The sequence below is a fragment of the Cavia porcellus genome, unplaced genomic scaffold, assembly GCF_034190915.1.
Source record: "Cavia porcellus strain 051 isolate PalLab524CR breed Dunkin Hartley unplaced genomic scaffold, mCavPor4.1 scaffold_11, whole genome shotgun sequence".
Taxonomy (NCBI): domain Eukaryota; kingdom Metazoa; phylum Chordata; class Mammalia; order Rodentia; family Caviidae; genus Cavia; species Cavia porcellus.
The window spans coordinates 67,576,068-67,597,197 of NW_026947494.1; positions in this window are offsets into that span (position 1 = coordinate 67,576,068).

The following is a 21,130-nucleotide window of genomic DNA, read 5'->3' on the forward strand; positions in this document are numbered from 1 at the left end:
TGTTTTTATTTTTCCATCTGTTTTGAAAGACAGCTTTGTAGGACTGTTAATCTGTGCTGGAAGTTGTTTGCTTTTAGTTCTTGAAATATTTCACTTAAAAATCTCTGGCCCTTTAAAGTTTGTGTTGAGATCTGTGCTCTAATTCTAATGGATTTACTTTTTTATGTGACTTTTCTTGCTTTTCTCTGACAATTTTTAAGATTTTCTTTTTGTTGGATACTTGGAATTTTGACGAAGACATGTCATGAGAACGTCTTACTTTTTTCATTAGGGATGTTGCTCTGTAAACCTCGCTTATCTGTAGATTGAAGTCTTTCCTTATACTTGGAAAATATTATGACTTCCATAAACATATTTTTATCCCACATTGGCTGTCTTAGTTTCTATATAACTATAGTTACCCTTAAATTGATCATCTTAGCATTGTCTAGTAGATGTTGTGTTAATTTTTCTGTTCCATTATAGTATTTTCAATTCAACAACCTTTTAAGATAATATGACACGATTACTCCTCCAACTCTTCACTAAAATTTAAAGAGAGGAAGTGCTTCTGTACTCACTTCTGGAAACCAGTGTCACTCAGATCCCCAAATCAGATGAAGACCCAACTGAAAAAGAAAATTATAGGTAAAAAATAAACCTATTACAAAATTCTGTAATAAGATATTGGCAAAGAGAGTACAGCAAATAATCAAAAGGATTATACCTCTTGACTAAGTAGCCATAATCTCAAGGTTTCAAGGATGGTTCAACATATGCAAGTCAATAAGTTTAGTACACTGCATAAACAGAAGCAAGAACAAAAATCACATGATCATATCAATAGACACCGAAAAGGCCTTTGACAACATCCAACACCAGTTCATAATAAAACCCTAAAGAAAGTAGGTTTAGAAGACTTTTATCTCAATCTGATAAACCATTTGTGACAAATCAATGAACAGAATCATATTGAGGGGGGCTGAAGTTTTTCTTCTAAAATCAGAAACAAATCTCAGATGTCCGCCATCACCACTTCTGTTCGGCATAGTTCTTGAAACATTAGCCAGAGCAATCAGACAAGAGAAAAAAAATAAAAGGAATACATATAGAAAAGAAGGAACTCAAATTATTTTTTTTTTTTTTTCATTTTTATCGGTACTAGGGATCGAACTCACGACTGCCTGCTTCCAAGGCAGGCGCTTATGCCGCTGAGCTAAATCCCCAGCCCTGGAACTCAAATTATTTGCAGATGATATACTGATCCTCTATTTAGAAGACATACATATTTCACTAAAATTCTTTTAGAATTAACAACCAAATTCATCAATGTAACAGATTACAAAGTCAATGCAAAATAAATAGCATTCTTGTATCCCAACAATGAACTCACTGAGAAAGAAATTAGGAAATTTCACAATAGCATCAAAAAAACTTGGGGCTGGGGATTTAGCTCAGCGGCATAAGTGCCTGCCTGACAAGCACGCAGTCGTGAGTTCGATCCCTGGTACCAATTAAAAAAAAAAAAAAAAAAAGAAAAATTGAATACCTAGGAATTAACCTAACCAAGGAAGTGAAATACATCCATAAGGAAAATTATAGCACTCTGAGAAAGAAAATTGAAAGAACGTCAGAAAATGGAAGGTATCCCCTGTTTTTAAAAGGACGGAACTGATATTGTCAAAATGGCCATTCTTCGTAAACTGGTAAACAGATTTAACACTATCTCAACCAAGATATTGATAGCATTCTTCACAGAGCTAGGGAAAACAATCCTAAAATCCATATAGAACTAGTAAAGACCCAAAATGGCAAAAGAAATTCCAGGCAAAAAACAGGAGGTATAATGATACATGACTTTAAGCTATACTACAAGGCTACAGTGATAAAAACAGTACAATATTGGCACAAAAGAGACATGTGGATCAGTATGGCCAAACAGGATGCAGAAACAATCACCGACACGCTCAGCTATCTGAGCTTTGAAAAATGGAACAAAAATACGTGTTGGAGAAAAATAGCCTCCAAAGAGTTAAAGCAAACAGTTTTGAGAAAAATGGATAATCATATACAGAAGATTGAAGCTTGATCCGTATCTCTCACTATGTACTAAATTAAAATAAAAATGGATAAAAGATAAATATTAAAACAAACACTAAACATACTGGAAGAAAAAATAGGTAAGACTTTTAAAGTCAGTGTGTAGGCAAGCACCTTCTGAGTAGAACTCCAATTGTACAAAAAGAAACAGCAAAAATCAAATAGGACTAGATGAAATTAAAAAATTTCTGTACAGCAAAGTGAAGAGACAACCTACAGAAGGAAAAATTTTGCTCACTCTTATTAATATCTAGAACATATAAAGAACTCAAAAAAAAAAACCAAAAACAAGCTAAAAGATCCAATCAAAAAGTGGACAAATGAACATATATATTATATTTTTACTTTTATTGGTACTAGGGATTGAACTCATGACCTCATGCTTGCAAGGCAGGTGCTTATGCCACTGAGCTAAATCCCTAGCCCCATGAACAGATATTTTAAAGAAGTATAAATGAGCAATAAACATATGAAAAATTTTTTAAATCTCTGGCCATTAATAAGTACAAATTAAAACAGCACCAATATTCCATCTTGTGCTAGAAAGAATGGCCATCATCAATAAACCAAATAATAACAAATGCTGGTGTGGTTGTGGTCAAAAAGCGACACTTCTGAATTGTTGATATGAATGTAAACTAATACAACCATTACTAAAAGCTATATGGAGATGTCCCAAAATCTAAAAATAGAAATTCATTTTGATCCAGTAATATAAAGAAATTATATTACTGAGATACATGCATACTAATTCTTAAGTAGCACAAATCATAATAACTAAATCTTAGAAGTGGTCTATATGCCCATCAGTAGACAAATGGATGTAATATCTGTACATAACATAATATTACTTGGTTATAAAGAAAAAAATTAAAGACATTTGAAGGAAAATGGATACACTTTGAAAATATAATATTAAGTGAAATAAATCAGAAGCATGATCTTAAACACCACATGGTTCTCATTTGCATAATCCAAAATATAAACAAATAGCAAAATAAAAGATTGGTTAGAGGAAATAGGGGGATAATCTTTTGATGAGAAAGGCACCAAGAGACTCAAAGCTTGGGAAGGAAGGGGAAAGATGTTAAAAGATTTCAAATGCATTATGGGCATGTATCAACAACCTACTATGAATGTCATATTTAAATGTGGCAAACATGAACTAAAATAATGATGATAATAATGAAAGTAGGGAGGGAAAGGGTAATAAAAAGAATTAAGATATGTTATATACACATACTCACTTCCTGAGATGAATGTAACCATCATGTACTCCAAACATATACTAATAAAAAATCATTTGCTCTAAATTTTCTAGAAAATATTAGTAGTCAATTTAAAAATTTATACATCCTATTAGTTTTTTTTAACAATTTCCAGTTTTTTAATTTTTACTAGTGTATACTTATGTTACATAATAATTATATTCATTTTGAGGTTTAGTATATGTGATATTTAACCTGTATCTGATTTAGTTTGCTCAGCATTATGGCTTCAAGGTGGATTCACTTTCCTACAAATGCCTCAAATTTATTTTCCTTTATGGCTGAGTAGTACTCCATTCTGTATATGTACCACATTTTTTAATTCATTCATATATTGATCAACATCTAGAATGTTTCCACGATCTAACTATTGTGAATTGTGCTGGTTTCTACAATAATGGATATGCATGTATCACTGTAATATGATGACTTTAAATATTTCAGAAAGATACTCAAAAGAGGTATAGCTGGGTCAAATGAAACTTATATTTTTAGTTTTTAAAGAAATTGCCATATAAATTTCCACAATATTTGTACCAGTTTATATTCCCATCAGCAATGTAGAGTGATTAATTTTCCTTCACATCCTCACCTGCATTTTTCATTTTTTGAGTATTTAATGGATCTTTTGTTTGGGGCGGTCTAATTTTTTGGAGAGTGTATAAAAAAGCAAAGTAGATATTAGTCTTCCATTAGAGGAGTAGCTGGTGATTTTTTTTCCAATTCTGTAGGTTTTCTCTTCACTTGGTTGTTTCCTTACTATCTAGAAAGTATGATCCTATTTGTTGATTCCTGAAATTATTTTTTGTGCAATTGGGATTCCATTCAGGAAGTCTTTACCTGTGTCTGTGTCTTCAAGTGTTTTCCTTATTTTTTTCTCCCATTAGTTAAGTGTATTTTTATATGTAGGCCTTAGATGAATTTTGATTGGATTTTCATATAGAGTGACAAACTTGTGTCTAGATGCCTTCTTCTGCAATTTTCCCAGCACTGTTTGTTAAAGAGGCAGTCTTTTTTCTCTCCTTCCCACTTCCTCTCTACATCTTTTGATCCCTTTCTCTTTTTAGATGGATCTACCTTTCTGCTTGCTGTCATCTTTTATTTTGTCATCTTGCTGACATCTTTTATTTTGCTCTTTATTTCTCATATAAGAGAAACCATGTGATATTGAAGCTTGTGTCTCTGATTTATTTCATTGGAAATTATGATTTCAAAGTGTATCTATTTTCCTACAAATCACTCATTTGTCTTTCTTTATGACAGTATATACATGTACATTGCAAACATGTAGAAAGAAAGGAACAGTGGGATGGATGGGGTAAGGAGAGAAGAAAAGGGGCATTAAATAAAGGAATTAATATGTATTTTGTACATGTATCAATTCTTCAAAAAGGATGTAAACATTAGATATACAAACAAGTATTGATAAGAAGAGGCTATATTTTCTCCAGAGTTTGTTTTCAGCACCACTTTTCAAAGATCAGATGGCTAAGGATACATATAGGTGTGTCTGTGTTCTATCCTATTGCATTGGTTTGTATGTCTCTTTTGGTGCCAGTGCCATACTGTTTTTACTATTGTAGTTTTATAGTATAACTTTAAAACTGGGATTGTAAGATCTTCTGTTTTATTCTTTTTACTCAGGATTGCTCAGGCTATTCTGTATACTGTATTAGTTTGAAGGCAAATGTAAAATGTTTTGAGGAGCCAAATACAGGTGGTTATTCATTTATTAAAGTGCTATGGAGTGGTTTGTGCATTCAAGGCCATCTGCTGGACCTTGGAGTAGGACTCAGACTCCCTCTGCTCTTGGGAAGGACAGGTCTCAGAGAAGTATAACAGCAATGACTTGAAGGTTTTGCTAATGCACAGTAAGGAACTTGGTGTGTTTCTGAGGGCAGTGAAGATCTTCCCAAGGAAATGATTCTTAAACTATGCTCATAATGAAGGGATAGGAGAAGAGTATTCCAGGAAGGGTGTTCATGTATTCCTGTGTGTGTGTGTGTGTGTGTGTGTGTGTGTGTGTGTGTTTGTGTGTGTGTGTATTTTGATCCTCAAATGCTGAAGATTCCAAAATAGCTGGAACACAGAGCAAAAGAAAGCATGGTGACAAGAAGCTTGTTAGATAGACAAAGACAAAATAAATATATTTAACAACTGAGATATAAATACAAATTCATTAATAATCACATAAACCCCCAATATAAAGTGTACTTTATTTTATATATATGCTAAATTATAAATATCTTTTAATCTCATCCCGTGATATTTAAGTCATCATACAGATTTTTCATACACATGATATTTTTGTTGTTGTTTGATATTCTTGGCAACAGATAAATGATCCCCCTGAGTCATGATAAAATTTTTCCAGTGCCCTTCCAATAAATTTCTGGTCAGCTAGTAATGTGCAGATTTAGGGGGAAGAGAAGAATTCAATTAAATTCAATAGTATTTTTCAAGATGTTTTAATTTTCTCTCAACATTGGGCAATCAAACAGCAATTGCATTAACAAAATTTCTCAGTCTTTATATTTGTATCTATTTGATATCTCCATATTGATTTAAGTCATGAAAACTAAGTATTAAACAACATACTTTAGTTTAATCCTTAGACTAGATGAGAGTTCCAGTTGTCTGTTAAATATTGAACTGGGAGCTTAGGATATTTGTTTAGATACTTAGACAACCTCTCTGTACTTTAGTTTTCTCAATATATAATGGAGATTATTGTATCTATCATCCTCAATTGACTTAACACACATTTAGAATAAAGGAGAGCTAGGACTGTATACTCACTAGTTCCCATGTTTAGAAATAAATGTTTAAATGCCCAGGGAAAGTGAGCATCATGGATGCTAGACAAGCCCTTCTACTAATTGAAGAATTCAAAAGGGGTCAGTTTCATGCTTGTTTCCAAAGCATTCCCATGGGGAGGCAGAAGGTTGTTTGGCACCTGACTAAGAACTGTAGGGGTCACATGGACATCCACCCATCTGCTTTTGTACTCTTCACCTTAGTCTTAGGCTGAAGTTCTTAGGTGTGGCCAGGTGAGAGTGGAGGATGGGTCTGTGGTTACAGACTTGGAGGGCACTGGGGCACCATCCCCTCCATCAGATGTAATGTCATCCCTCTTGAGTTTTGGAAGCACTGTGGCCAGGAACTTCGCTGAGACCAATCCTGGAGTTTGGGAAGCATAAAGGACTGCTATGCTGAAGGATATCAGAACGGCCCACAAGCAACATCCACCTGTGAGTGGGACAGGATAGTACCAAGACCTAGGCATGATCCTAGGTGTCATCAGACTGCCACACTTTTAGGGGAATGGACTGGTCCAGACAACCAACAAACTGCACCAAATTAACTCTTTAGTTGATGCCTAGTGAAGAGGAGATAGGGAGGTAGTTCCACAGTATGGGAGGACTTCCATCTATAAAGAGACTAAGCTATACAGGTCAACGCAAGTTGAATATTGGTACTGGGAATCATAGTAATTATTCTGAGCTCCATCTTAAGGGTACAGAGCACCACAAGAGGTCTATATGTATCTTGCCAAAGTTTTCTGAGTATAATATGACATCAGGTTGAAGGAAGGTCACACTGGAGACAAGGAAGTCAGCTGTGGTTCTGTTTCTGGAGTCCAAATTGAGGCATAAGAGAGATTTGATATGTACAATTCCTATGATTTGGTGATTAGTTAAACATGAGAGGAGAGGATAAGGCGGAGTTAAGGATGATTCCTAGGTTTCTGGCATGGGAACTTAAACTGATTACACCACTATTTGTCATACCACTGTAGAACAATCAGGAGCCAGAATAGCTTTAGGGCGGGGACACCATAGTTTGGTTCTAGATATGTTCAGCTGGAAGAGATCCAGTAGGCAGTTGGAGTTAGGGGAACCATAATGTGAGAGAGGATTGATTGGAGATGATGATTTTGAAATTCTTGCATACAAAGTACATGAAATCCCCTAGAGAGATAGAGCTGAGTCTTGAGTAACAGAAATGTGTAAAGGAAAGGAAGATGAAGCACCTAGGATTGGGGGAAGCAAAATGTCATAGTAGAAGACAAGGAAATGGTAATTGGGCACCTAACATTTGTTCCTGTCTTCTACACTATTTTGTCTTCATCTACAGCTCAAAATAACTTTTCTCAGATTCCCTTGAGACCAGAAGCATGGATGTAAATTATGTTCTGCAAATTACATGAACCATGCAAGGTCTAGAAGGTGGAACTGAGGCTGAGACTATAGTCCTGCTTTTATCCAATTTCTGTTGACAAATATGGCATGGAGCTTCTCTACAGCAGTGCTTCAGGGTCCAGTTACTAGCTTCATGGCTGCTCAGTTGTCACAGTCATGGTAGCAGCTTCCTCATACCTAGATGAAGCCATAGTAGTATATTCCTAGTCCTTCCTGTGTGTTCTTGATTTTGACAAAAAGTACCACCTCACCTGGCAGGGCAGTTGTGATGGGCCTGCTGAATATTCACATGTATCTTTACACTTAATGTTTTGATAAACTCTTGATTCCCAAATTAAGTCTCTTCTACATTTTAAATAAAAATATTTAAAATATTTTTTATTTAAAATATTGAGTGGTTTTCTTATTCCAATTGAATCCTAACTGATATGGAGAACTGAAAATGTCCACTGGATTTGGCAATTATAGCCTATTGATCACTTGGTAGCATGTAAAACATTGCATTACTGAGGTTGAAAGGAATATGCACAACATCTAGTCTGTCTACTTCAGGCACCTCTTCATCTTGCAGGTTAACAAGAAACACTGGAGCAAGGAGATCGTTGTTCTGCTCTTGACCTTGTTACTGTCAAGGTACAGAGCATGCTGTAGTCATTTAACCTTTCATTTCCTTACCAGACCTTGCATCACACCTACTGATTTCCAAGCCCTTCTACAAGCTTATTCTCTACACAGGTTCTTTAACATCTCGAAGAACCATAAATATTTACACAAATATTTGTAATCATATCTTCTTGCTGTGTTGAATTTTTTATTAATGCATGTTATTTCTCTGTAACTATTGTCTGATATTAGTATAGCTACCCCCACTCTTTTGATTGCTATTTGTATGCAATTACTTTTTCTTTTCTTTCACTTTGAAGCTATTTGTGTCTTTGGATCTGAAGTGAGTCTCTTGTAGACAGGGCTTATTATTATTATTATCCATCTGTCATTCTTTGTCTTTTTTTTGTCTCATTGAGACAGGGTCTCACTATGCAGTTCAGGGTGTTCTTGAGTTCACTTTGTGGCCTAGGCTGCTTTTGAACTTGCAATGATCCTCCTGCCTCAGTCTCTCAAGTGCTGGGATTATAGGCATGTGCCACCATACCTGGCATTTCTTTGTCTTTTCATTGGACAGCTTAATTCATTTACATTTAGAGCAATTACTGTTAAGGAGAGTATTACTTTTGTCATTTTGTCCTTTGCTTTCTATATGCCTGATGGCTTTTTTGTGCCTCATTTCATACCTAACTGTCTTCCTTTATGGTTCGTTGATATTTTTATAAAGAAACATTTTAACTTGCTTTTCATTTTATTTTGTGTATTCTATAGTTGCCCTTTTTGAAATATCCCCTTTCCTCAAATAGGTAGAATCAATCATCAAATTGGCCATAATTTCAAAAGTAATGTACAGATTTAATGCAATCTCAATGAAAATACCACTGGAACAAAACTAGAAAAAAAGCCCAAAATTCATGTGGAACTAGGAGAGACCAGAATAGATAAAGAAATCCTGGGAAAGTCAGGAGGCATCACAGTCCCAGACTCCAAATTATAATACAAAGCTACAGTGATTAAAAAAAATATGACAATGGTACTAAAATAGACTCGTGGATCAATGGAATGGAATAAATGATGGAGAGACAGTCCAAGGTACATTCAGCTATCTGATCTTCGTAAGAGGTGCCAAAAACACGTGCTGAGAAAAAAATAGACTTTTAAAGAAACAGTGCTGGGGAAACATGAGCTATAACCATGCAGAAGATGAAATCTAGGTTCATCTCTCAGCATATGTAGACTAAAATCAAAACTTAAATGTTAAAACATAAACAATCTAATGGGAGATAACACATAACCTTCTTGAAGATACAGGAATAGGCAAGGATTTTTGGAACAGAATCACAATTGCACAAGAAATAACATGAAGAATCAACAAATTGGAGCATATCAAATTAAAAAGCTTCTGCACAACAAAGGGAACAACAGCACAGTGAAGAAGCAACCAACAGAATGGAAAGAAATTTTGTCAGTATTCTTTGGATAAAATACTGATATCTAGAATATATAAAGAGCTAAAAAATTAGGTACTCCAAACTAAAAGACCCAACCAAACAATGGGCAAATAAAATGAATAAAATAGACGTGTCTCAGAAGATGTACAAATAACCAATAAATACATGAAAAGATGTTCAACATTTCCAATCATTAAATAAATGCAGATTTAAACAGTACTGAGATTGTACCTTACTCCAGAAAGAGTGGCTATAATCATCATCAAAAAATAAAATAAAAGAAATAATATCAAACACTGGAGAGGCTTCAGGGAAAATGGAACACTTCTACACTGTTGACAAGAATGATGCCCTCACTATGAAAATCAGTATGGAGGGTCCTTACAACACTAAAATTAGAAATTTCATTCAATTCAGTTATATCTCTTCTAGGTATCTTTCTGAATGAGTTAAAGTATCATATTGCTATGATCCATGCACACTCATGTATATAGAAGCACAATTCATAATAGCTAAATGTTGGCAGTGGCCTATGCTCGTCAACACGTGACTGGAAAAGTAAGTGTAGTATTTATAAACAATGGAGTAGTACTCTGTCATAAAGGTAGACAAACCTGAGTCATTTGTAAAAAAAATGAATGCCTCTTGACATCATAATGTTAAGTGAAATAAATGAGACACTTAATTAAATATCACATAATTTATCTTATATGAGAAACCCAAAGTATAAATAAGAGCAAAATAAAAGACAAAAGAAAATGGAGGGATAGATCTTTTTAAAAAAGGAAGGGGTCCAAAAGATGAAGAAACGGGACAGGAAGGGAATGAAAAAAGAATTAAGATGTTTTATGCATGTATACTAACACCCCAATTAGGAATATAATAATTATGTACTATAGACATGTACTAATGAAAAATAAAAATTAAGAAAAAAGTGAGTGTGGACAATATGAGGACAAGTAATCCTCTTAAATGTTTGGTGGGAATGAAATCTTACATAATCACCATGCAACTCAATATGGAGATTCTTCAAAAAAACTTAAAATACATAAACCATTTGACCCAACTATACCATTCCTTAGTATGTTCCTGAAAGAATTGAAGACAGCATGCTATAATGATCCATGCATACCATGTTTATAGAAACTCAATTCATAAGAGCTAAGTTCTGGAAACAGTCTAGATATCTGTCAAGATATGAATAGATAAAAAATGTCTTGAGATAAAATATAATTTAATTCTTGTAGTGTTTAGTGTCTGAAGCTAATAGTCTGATCATCTATTCAGAGGATAACAATATGCAATGTAGCATCTATGGAGATCTCCTTCTGAAGGTGGTGGCCATTGCTAATTACCTATTATCTTGTTTTGAAGTCTGGCATCATTTTCATTGATTTGTTTGGTTAAGTTTTATCTTGTTTGATTTTATTGATCCAATGGCATGGGCAGCTATTTCAAAGCTAACAAGTTGTCATTTTGGATTTAGTATTATCTTATTTTGAAGTCCTTTATTGAATTCATTGTTTTTTTGTTATTGGTTCTATTCTGTTCTGTTTTGTTTGGTTTTTACTATGTCTGAAGGTATAGGCAGCTATTTTGAAGACAACAAGAGGCATTATGGTAACCATTGTTGATTTCCTATTATCTTGTTCTGAAATCCTGTGTCATTTGCACTGTTTTGTTTTAATTGACTTTATTCAGCTTTGTTTTTCTTGGTTTTATTCTCTTTAAAATAAAAAAAATTAAAAATTGTCATATACATAACAAATATAAATACACATATATATGAATTTTATTCAGCTATAAAGAATAACAAATTCCTATTACTACAGGGAAGTATATGGAATTAGAGATCAGCAAGTAAGGCAAAATGACCCAGTCTTAAAAAGTTAAATATTGCATGTTTTTTCTTATACAAGCAATCTAAAACTAAATTTAAATAAATACAAAAAAGGGGCTGGGGATCAGTGGTTTAAGTGCCTGCCTGGCAAGGGCAAGGTGGATCAATCAATCTATCAATCTTAGTACAGAGAGAGAGAGAGAGAGAGAGAGAGAGAGAGAGAGAGAGAGAGAGAGAGAGAGAGAGAGAGACAGAGACAGAGAGACAGAGACAGAGAGACAGAGACAGAGAGACAGAGACAGAGACAGACAGACAGAGACAGACAGACAGACAGAGAACAGAAACCTAGGAGGCAGACTTTTAGAAATGGAGAAGGGAAAAGGGGAGAGGGAAGAATGGGAGAGTAGGGTAATGAGGGGGGAATCAATCAAAAGATGTCACATGTGCATACAAGGTACAAAATGAATTTCTTATTCTATATAGCTAATATACATCTTTTTAATAAACATATGTGTTTTTTAAAAACTTCCTGACCTTATTTCTTTATTTTTAATGTATAAATTGTGCAGTGCAGGGGGTGTAGGTTATTCACTAGGTATGTGACTATCTAATTTCATGAAATTACATTTCTGTTCTACCCTTCACACTGACTCACTAGTCCACTCCCCAATCCCTGAAATCTCTAAACTATTTTCTGTCTATACAGATTTCTGATGATGGATATTTCCTATCAATGGAATCACATACTGTGGCTTTTGTGTCTGACTTCTTTTACGGTAAAGTTTTCAAGGTTATTTCCATGTTATAACAATAATAAATATTATATTTAAAAATAATATTTCACTGTATGATATATAATATTTTGCTTATCTACTAACCAGTTGATGGCTATTGAAGGTATTTACAGCTATTTTGAAGACAGAAAGAAGCATCATGGTAACTATGGTTGATTTTGTATTGTTTTGAAGTTCTGTGTCATACTGTTTTGCTTTGATTGATTATATTCTCTTTTATTTTCTTTGATTTTATTCTCTTTAAAATAAAAAAATAAAAACAATGAGTTAGTTTTAAAAGTATTTTCCTAAGGCAAATGATGATTAATTTTTCCTTTCCACAATTCTGGAGATCCTTCTGCTTCAATGAATTGGATTGCCTTATTCCTTGTGCCTTCATACTACTTTTTCTTTTTGAGTTGGTGTGTATTTCTCAGAATCCTCAGAACTTCTGATTTACAACATATTCTCAGTGCTATTGGTGGAAGTGAATGGGTCCTAGAAGTGATGCAGGACTACACCTGGACTTTTGGCACTTTTGTCCACTGTTTTTCAAGCCCAACTTAGCACTGTTTTTAGAGCCCAACTTAGCAATTTTTTTCTTGTTTGGTTAGAAATGATAAAGCTTGGGTTCCTTTGCTATCTTTTTATAACAATAAAAATCATTTTGTGAGATAACAGGCAGATACATTCTTTGATCTGACTTCACTTTTTCACACAGGAATTCTAAATAAGGAACCTGCACTATGTAGTGCAGGCTGGCCTTCAGCTCACTATGTATCCCGGGTTAGCCTCAAACTCAGGGCTATCCTCCTGCCTCAGCCTCCTGAGTACTGGGATTACAGGCATGATTCATCATGCCTAGTGGAGTACTGAATAATTTTTAAAAATAGATAGTGTTTCATTGTATGTATGTGAAAAATTTTAATTAACAAATACCCTATTGGTAGATGTAAATTATTTTCCTTTTGAATTATTAAAAATAATTACATATGCACTGGGGGAGATCAATGAAAGTCTAAGTAAATAGAAAAATATATTTTCTCCATGGATCATAAGACTTGTTTCAGATGCTGATGATTTCAAATTGATCCACAGATTCTATGCATTCTAAACAGCATACTTGTAGAAACTATCAAAATTTATTTGTAAACATGATGTAGAATAACTAAAATGATTTTGAAAAAGAACAAAATTTGCATACTTCACTAACAGAATTTATTTATTTTTAAATTTTATTTAAAAAATACAAAATAAAACAGAAAACAGGTATAAATAGTACATACTTTCAAAGAAAAAAATAAACAGTAATAAATCACTAGTTAATGTTTACATATTGTCCTCTTACAAATAATTGTTCAAGATACAAAAGTGGAACACACAGATGGGAAATCAAACAGGGAGACTGCAAATAGTTCTGTTCAACTATTTAATAAAATCTTGGTAATATGGTTATCAATCCTGTACACTTAAACATGCACACATTTATCCTTATCTTGAGATTGTTGAGATTAAACAAACAAAGGCAGACTAAAATAACTCTGAACAAAGAAGAATAGTATTGCTGACTTTCACATCATGACACTCCAGAATCAGCTTTGGGTCCTGTAGTGTCTTCTTTTCCTTCAAAGTATTTGTTCATTTCATCATGTGTCGTAAGATCAGTTCTTGTAAACTGTTTATAGGTTTTACACAAGTATGAGTCTTAACATATATTTCTATCCTTTCTATATTAGAGGGAGGAACACAACAAATCAGGAATAACAAAACATATTCCTATGGACACAAAACTAAAAAGACATAGAAGACTACTGTACAAGGAGTTCTACCATGGTTACTGAATTGTCTCTTGTTATTATCAATAGAATTGGCTATATCATCAAATAAAGTATAATTGCAAATATCACAGCATAACAGTATTAATACAAATACAACTTTGTAGGTAGTGCAGAACTACAAAAACAGGTAGTAATTAAACCAAAATGGGTATCATAGTGAATCATTGTCATTTTCAGTATAGTTGTTTTATACTCTCTGACTTGATACTATCAACCTTAACAATTTTGAATAAAATCTGTCAATAACAAACAGCAAATAAGCAAATCAGGTTTAACTAAGATCAGTCATGATATAACAGTATAAGTTATGCAGGGCTCCAGATTAAGTTAATAGGAAATTAAAGATGATTACTGTGCTATATCCTGATATTTTTTGGGATAGCCGTCTGTACCCTCAGATATAGTGCTTGTATACAAACTGGGATGGAGTAAGTTCTACCTAAGCAAAGTGGTGCGAGTAATATGGGTTTTAATTCCTGATACACTATTAGCAATATCTTCTGCTGTCTTTTTTAAAGACTATTTTCCCCTTTCACTCCCCCAGATTGTACTGTGCATTTTTGGGTCTCCCCAACACCCTCGGTTTTATATTGGGAAGGCAACCTGCTATTTACCTAAGTGTTTCCCAACTTTCTCACTCCTGGACTTATCTTTAGTTTTCTTTACCTATTAAAGGCTGTCTTTCCAACCTATCCATAAATACTGGTCCAGTTGCCCCTATTACTCTCTGGTTCCCTATCACATAGAGTTCTGTTTGCTCATATTTGATTTTCAGTCCATATATCTCTCTTCAGGTTAATTTTATTTTCTATTAAGAGCATCTCAGTGGACTGTACCTCTTGATCCACTCTGCCTGCAATTCTTTTTTTTCCTTAATTTAGTGTATTGAGGCCATCTATATTAGAAATTATATCCAATCTTCTCTCATTTGTGTTGTGCTCTTTTTCCGTCATTAGTTGTCTGTCTTTTTCATTTTACTTTTTGCACCACTCAATGGGGCCTCTCAGTCACAGTTCCTAGAATTCTGGTGCTTTTCTCTCTCTTTAGAATGTCTGGTACTATTCTCTCTAGGGTTGGATTGGTGGCTGCAAATTCCCCCAGTTCCTCTTCCTCTTTATCTTGGAAGCATCTTGTTTCTCCATTAATTTCTAGGGACAATATTTCAAGGTACATCAATCTGGGGTGGAGGTTATTTTCTTTCAGGGCTTGGAATACTTCGCTCCACACTCTTCTCGATTTGATGGTTTGTGTCAAGAAGTCTGCCGTAATTCTGATGGGCTTTCCCTGGCAAGTAATCTGTTTCTTGTCTCTGACAGCTTTTAATATTCTGTTCTTATATTGGATTTCTGGGATCTTGATTATTATATGCCTGAGTATAGTTCTGTTTTGGTTGTAGGTGGCTGGAGTTCTATATGCCTCATACATCTGAATATCTTTTTCTTTTTGTATGTTTGGGAAGTTTTCCTTGATTATTTCTGTGAATAGCCTTTGTAGTTCCTTTGTTTGTATCCCTGCTTCTTCATTTGCGTTCTTTATTCTTAAGTTATAGATCCTCTTGTCCTCTTCTAGCCTTTGTATTGTTACTGCCTGTCTCCTTGTTGCAAACCTGTCCTCCAGTTTGGATAATCTATCCTTAGTTTCTTTCAAGCAGTTTTGCCAGCTTTCAATGGAGTTTTTAATTTCCTGGTAATCTCTTTGAACCTGCTTTATGTATTCTATGTTTTCTCTATTTTCTTCATCAAATAATTCTCCCCCTTTTTTTATGTTCCTCCATTCTTCCATCTGTTTTTTCTTGAGAGGTGCTTAGCATTTCTTTTATTAATCAATTTATATCTTGCTTTACCTGGTTAAATACTTCACTTTTGAAGTCATCTATGAGGTCCTGAAGATATCACTTTATGTCCACTGGTGCCATGTCTGATATTGCATGTTTGCCGTCCTCAATCTCCTTTGCATTTACCTTTCCTGGATCAATGTTCTCCAGGTTGGGGGCTAGGGACCCTTTCTTGTTGCTTTCTCTTCTAATATTTTTTGTTCCTTCCATACAGGTGTATATAGGAGGCCAGTTTCTTTCTTTGTTGGTTACAGTTCATTGGAAACATGCTGACTAAGTGCTCCTGCCCACTGCAGTGTACTATGTATGTACTGAATGGGGCAGCCTATGCTGGACCCTCCCTTCCAGGTCAGTCAACCTACTGAGGGCTTCACTGCATTAAGGTGTACTGCCAGGTGTAGGGACTCGGTTTGGGCTAGCCTATTGGGTCTCTGTCCAGGGCGTGACTCAGGTCAAGCACTCCCACCAATCCCCCTTGAAAAGGGAGCAGCTGACTGAAGTCACTGCAGCTCTTTGTTCTTGCCAGTCTGCCCAGTCCCAGAATGTCATCTGTTGGAGCCCCTTTTTTTCCTATGGAAAGGTTTTATTCCCATCACTCACCACAGGTCAATGCAGGTTCCTCACCAGCTCAGTTCTCCATTTGGTTTGTGGACTCCCGACCTCAGTACAAGTGCATTTCCAGTGAGCCGAAGTGGCAGGAGTTCAGATGGCTTGGTAAGTCACCACTGCACAAGTTTAGGAGCAGCAGCGGGAGCCCCGAGCCTTTAGCTATTCCAACCATAGCACCAGGACAGTATGTTTGATTGGTTCTTCTCACCTTGGGTCGAGAGGATTCATCTCCCTATGTTCGGGACTCCCCACACTGTATTATTTTGTCTATCTCAGGGGGCCTCTGTAGCCTGCTGTTATCTATCTACCATCTTTATTTGGCATCGCCCACTAACAGAATTTAAAGTTACTATAAAGATAGTGTTATCAATGCTATAGTGTTATTGATAGATAAGAGACATATTGATCAACACTATAAAATAAAAGTCCAGAAAAACTCATAAAATATGTGATCAAATTATTTTATTCCTTTTTATTTTTTTAAAATTTTATTTAAAAGGAAAAAAGAGAAAAAACAGAACAAAACAAAACAGTGTAAAGATACAAGTAATACAGAACTACAAAAAAAATGAGAAATCACCAGTTAATAGATTACACATTATCATCTTAGAGATAATGGTTCAAGTCACAGGATCAAAGCATACAAATTGAACATTCAAATAGTGAGACTACAAACAGTTGTGTTCAATAATCCAATCAAAAACATTAATATGGTCATCTATTTAACACACCTAAACACACTTGCTGTTGTATCCTTTAGGGCACTTTTTTCCCCTCTCTGTATTACAACAAAATTTACGCATTTTGGGTTTTATTACTCCCATAGTTCTTATTACTTTTTTTTGGAAGAGAATAAAATCAAATATGACAAAACAAAGCTGTCAGTCAAAACCAAGGATAGACATAGCACATGATGTAAAAACAGAATACAAGGTTATCAACAATGGTTACCATAATGCCTCTTGCTTCCTTAAGAAGAATTGTCTATCTCATTAGGTATTATAAAGCTGAACAAAACAGTAGAGAACAAGACCAATAAAACCTAAACATTGTAAACATTACAGGACTTCAAAAAAGGATAATAGTCAAACCAGAAGGGGAATTGTAGTGAATCTTATTGCCTCCAAAGTAGTTGCCTATACCTTCAAACTTGATACTATCATACAGAACAGAACAGGGTCTAATCAGTCAAAACAAGATAGTGTGAGTATTACAGGACTTCAAATCAAGTTAACAGGAAATCAAAATTTACTATAATATATCCTGCTAATTTTTTAAATTTTTTCCCCTTAGTTAAAAAAAGTAATAAAAAAATTACATAATTTTTTAGTGAATAAGGGAGAGATTGAGATAAAAGAGGACATAACAACATAACAATACAAGTCAAAGCATGACAGTTTCAGCAACCTAGTGCTTCACCACCAAATAACCCAACTTAATAGTAGTTACCACAGTATCTTTTTCCTTAAAATATTTGAATATAACTTTGTATACTATAGCATCAAACATGTCAAGACAGCGTAAAACTATTCAAGTGGATGAAAGCATTGTAGGGTATTTAGAACCAGCTAACAGAAAATGAACAATGGTTTCTATATTATCTCTTTGCCTATAAAAATTTTGTTTATACTATCACATGTAATAAAATGCAGCAAGATACAACATGATAAAACCAATGGAGACAGAAGAGCCATAGTTTGGTGGGGCTTCAAAACAAGATGGTATTAAATCAGCACTACATATTATGATGTCCTGTTTTCTGCACTGTTCATTTCATCACAGGCAATAATATCAAGCAGCCCAGAATAAAGCCTTTCCAATTAATAAGTGAAAACTTTATAAGGCTTCAAGGCCACATAATGGGGAATCATGATTACCACATACTTTTATATATTTGAATCACTTCCTATACTAGGGAAACTATTCGGTATTCACACATGTGAGTTTGATTTATTTCACTTATGAGTATGGTTTCAAGCTGCACCCATTTATTGATAAATATCTCAATGTGATCCTTCTTTATAGCTGAGCAGTACTCCATTGTATAGAAATACCATAATTTTTTGTCCATTCCTCAGCTGATGCACACTTGAGTTGTTTCCAAGATCTGGCTATTACAAATTGTGCTGCTATAAACATAGGTGTGCTTATATCACTGTGGTACTATGCTTTTCATTTCTTCTGGGAATATGCCTACAAGTGGAATAGCTGGAACAAATGGGACTTCCAATCCCAGCTTTTGGAGAAATCTCCAGACTGACCTCCACAAAGGTTGTACCAGTCTAATCTCCCACCAACAGTGTAGGCGAGTTCCTTTTTCCCCACAGACTCTCCAGCATTTGTTGTTATTGGTTTTCTTGATCTTGGCCATTCCTTCAGGAGTGAGATGGTATCTCAGTGTGCTTTTAATTTGCATTTCCCTAATGACCAATGATGATGAACATTTTTTTCATGTATTTATTTTCCATTTGTATTTCTTCCTCTGAGAAGTGTGTATTCATCTCAGATACCTATTTTTGGATTGGATATTTGAATTTTAGGGGTCTGAGTTTTTTTTAATTCTTCAAAAGTCCCTTATCTAAGGGGTAGTTCACTAAGATCTTTTCCAAATTTGTGGGTTTTCTTTTCACTATGCTGGAGATTTTTTTTGACATACAGAAACTTTTTAATAAGAGGTGGTCCCAGTTATTGATTCTGGGAAGTATTTCCCGTGCGGTTTGAGTCCTGTTTATGAATTCTCTATCTACTCCTATGTCTTGAAGGGTTCAACCTAATTTGTCTTCCAAGAGATTTAGTGTTTCTGTTTTATTATTCAGATCTTTGACCCATTTAGATTTTAATTTAGTACATGGTTAATTTAGTCTAGTTTTAGTTTCAGGAAAATAGCCAGTTTTTCCAACACCATTTATTAAAGAGACTGTCATTCTTCCAGTGAACCTGCTTGGCTCCTTTATCAAAGATAAGGTGGTTGAGTGTGTTTGTAGTTGTGGTTGTATCTTCTAATCTATTCCATTGATCTTCAGCTCTATTTAGATTCCAGTACCATGCTGATTTTACAACTGTTGCTTTGTCATGTAACTTCAAGTCAGGGATTGTGATGCCTCTTGCCTTATCTTTGCTACTTAGAATTGCCTTTGCTATTCTAGGTCTCTTCTGGTTCCAGATGAATTTTAGGAGTGATTTCTCTAGATTTATAAGGTATGTTGATGATATTTTTATTGGGATTGTATTAAATCTGTATCACAGTTTTGGGAGAATGGCCATTTTCACAATGTTTGTTCTTCCTATCCACGAGCATGGGATGTCTTTCTATTTTCTGACATCATCTTCAATTTCTTTTTTCATATTATAATTATAATTTTCCATATATAGGTCTTTCACTTCTTTCATAAGAGTAATTCCTAAATATTTCATTTTTTTTGCTTGCTAGTGTGAAGAGTGTGGTTTCTCTTATTTCTCTCTCTGTGTTTTTGTTGTTAGTGTATAGGAATGCTATTGATTTCTGAGTATTGATTTTGTATCCAGCTACATTACTGAATTTATTATATCTAGGAGTCTTTCAATGGAATTTAGGGGGTCTTCTATGTAGAGTATCATGTCATCTGCAAACAATGATAATTTAACTTCTTCTTTTTCTATCTTTACCCCTATTAATTCACTCTCTTATCTAATTGCTCTGGCTAGTACTTCCAGTACTATTTTAAATAGGAGAGTTGATAAAGGACATCCTTGACTTGTGCCTGATTTTAAAGTAAAGGCTTTCAATTTTTGACCATTTAGTATGATACTGGCTGTAGGTTTGTCATAGACAGCCTTTATTATATTAAGGTAAAGACCATCTATTCCAATTTTCTGTAAAGTTCTTATCATGAATGAATGTTGGACCTTATCGAAGGCTTTTTCTGCATCTATAAAAAAGATCATGTGATTCTTACTTTTGGCTTTATTGATATGGTGGATTACATTTATTGATTTACATATGTTGAAACATCCCTGCATGCCTGGGATGAATCCCACTTGGTCATGGTGTATAATCTTCTTGATGATTTTCTGCATCCTATTTGCCAATATTTTATTGAGGATTTTTGCATCTGTGTTCATTAGGGAGATTGGTCTGTAGTTCTCGTTTTCGGTTGGGTCTTTCCCAGGTTTTGGTACTAGAGTAATATTTGCTTCCAGGAATGACTTGGGAAGGATTGCTTCCCTTTCAATTTCATTGAAGATTTTGAGGAGTGTCGGTATTAGGTCTTGTTTGTATTTCTTGTAGAATTCTGCAGTGAATCCGTCTGGGCCTGGGCTCTTCTTTGTAGGTAAGGAATTAATTACATATTCAATTTCATTGATAGAGATTGGGTTATTCAGCAATATTACATCCTCTTGATCTAGCTTTTGGTACTTCATATGTTTCTAAGAATCTGTCTATTTCTTCTGTGTTATCAAACCTTTGAGAGTAGAGGTTTTCAAAATAGGTGTTGATGATCTTCTGTATTTCTACTGAGTCTGTAGTGACTTCACCTTTTTCATTTCTTATTGCATGAATTTGAGCTTTTTCTTCCCTTTTTAAAATAAGGTTGGTGAGGGACTTGTTGATTTTATTTATTCTTTCAAAGAACCAAATTTTTGATATGTTGAT